Source organism: Chiloscyllium plagiosum, chromosome 8 (genome assembly GCF_004010195.1).
Source record: "Chiloscyllium plagiosum isolate BGI_BamShark_2017 chromosome 8, ASM401019v2, whole genome shotgun sequence".
Taxonomy (NCBI): Eukaryota; Metazoa; Chordata; class Chondrichthyes; order Orectolobiformes; family Hemiscylliidae; genus Chiloscyllium; species Chiloscyllium plagiosum.
Window position 1 is genome coordinate 6,535,361 of NC_057717.1, and position 1,541 is coordinate 6,536,901.

A 1,541-nucleotide genomic window follows, 5' to 3' on the forward strand; every position below is an offset into this window, starting at 1 on the left:
AGACAATGTGACAATATAGAACAGAAAGATCCCAGATTTCAATGCCATCTCCTTGGGGGAGACCTGCTTTCCCCTCGGTTGTACTGATCCTCACTAAGACAGCACAAGCCTGGATTGATAACGGTCAACTTCCTATATTGACACAGGAAGGCTCAGTACAGCAGAGATGAAAGTAAACAAGAGGGTGGGGATTGAGCCTGGAACCATCATGCTCTGTGTTCGTGCTTCAACACTATCTGTGTCATGTCTTCTGGACCAAAGTTTGATCCCTCAAATACACTCTGCTTTGTTCACTGTGAGTGATCTTAGCTATCTGCAGGGTTTACTGAAGGCTCCAGATCTCACTCTCCATCTCTCTGGCTGACCAACTGTCTTCAGAGTGGTGGTGGACGAAACAGGAATTGGGAATTCTGCTGAGTCAGGAGTATCCTGAGTACCTACAGGAGATAGAGAAACAGACAGAATGGGAAATTAGACTGATGCAGTGATGGTTAAACATGGAGAATGGCACCGAGTCCCACAGAGACCTGGAAAATCCCAGTCTCCATCTCTGGTCTGTGCTGCTGCGTCTCCCTGGAGTGGAGAATTCTGTTGGTTCAGGATCTGGAGTAGCTGCAAAAGGTGCAGTCACCGGCATCAATTAAACCCTCACAGTGACAGATACCACATGGAGTGAGACTGTGTGATAGCACCAGAATGCGGGAAGGTATCAGGATCAAACCACGGTCACGAAGAAGGTGCACTGGGATCAGTACTCAGCGATGAGGGAGCTATCAGTGGGCCAGACAATGGCCTCGTGTTACTCTCACTAGACTGTTCATCCAGAATTGAATGCCGGGAGCAGGGATACCCATCTGACTACTTAATACCCTTTAAGTAAGGAAATCTGTTATAGGCTGCCGGTCTAGACTACATATGAATCCAGACCCAGAGCAATGGGATTGACTCTCAAATGCCATCTGAAATGGTCTGGCAAGCAACTCAGCTCTAAAGCTGGTCAGGGTGGGCATGCGATGCTGGCCAGCCAGAGACAGCAATATCTCACAAGTGAATTAAAACCAACCCTGCTGGGACCAGTGTCCTGGCCAATCATGTCAGTAGGTTTATGGACAGGGCTTTAAACTGACAGAGAGGATGCAGGGACAGGGTACAGGTGAAAGGAGCTTTCCAAATCCAAAGGGAATATGTGAAGCCTCGGAACAGCATGGGAATGTGGCTGAAGACAAGCAGGAAAGAACAGGAAGGGATAGAGTTTAACGAAAACTGTACATCAATGAATCGGTTTGTGACAGGACATTGTCGGAAAGAGGAAATTATCATTTTTTTTGGAATGGACAAAGTATCTACAATAAGGTAATAGACATGTGACACAGAGAAAAATGAGATTTAATCACCAGACAGGCGTGGTTACAGGTTGAACAAAAGGTGGAACATAAATATTCAACAGTAAACAACCTTACAGGATCTCAGGCAGAATGGAAAAGCAAGATGGGAACCCTGACACTAATGGATAACAATGGCATTACAGAGAAAGCATTTGG

The 1,541-nt window shown here is 46.2% G+C and overlaps 1 long non-coding RNA gene across 1 annotated transcript in view; it reads right to left on the reverse strand.

The window, feature by feature from the left end:
* Positions 1 to 395: 395 nt before the first annotated feature.
* Positions 396 to 1,541, reverse strand: part of LOC122552399 — a 15,566-nt gene continuing 14,420 nt past the window's right edge. Inside the window, exon 3 of the long non-coding RNA XR_006312361.1 lies at positions 396 to 437. This is a non-coding gene — a long non-coding RNA (uncharacterized LOC122552399). The remainder of the gene's footprint in view (positions 438 to 1,541) is intronic.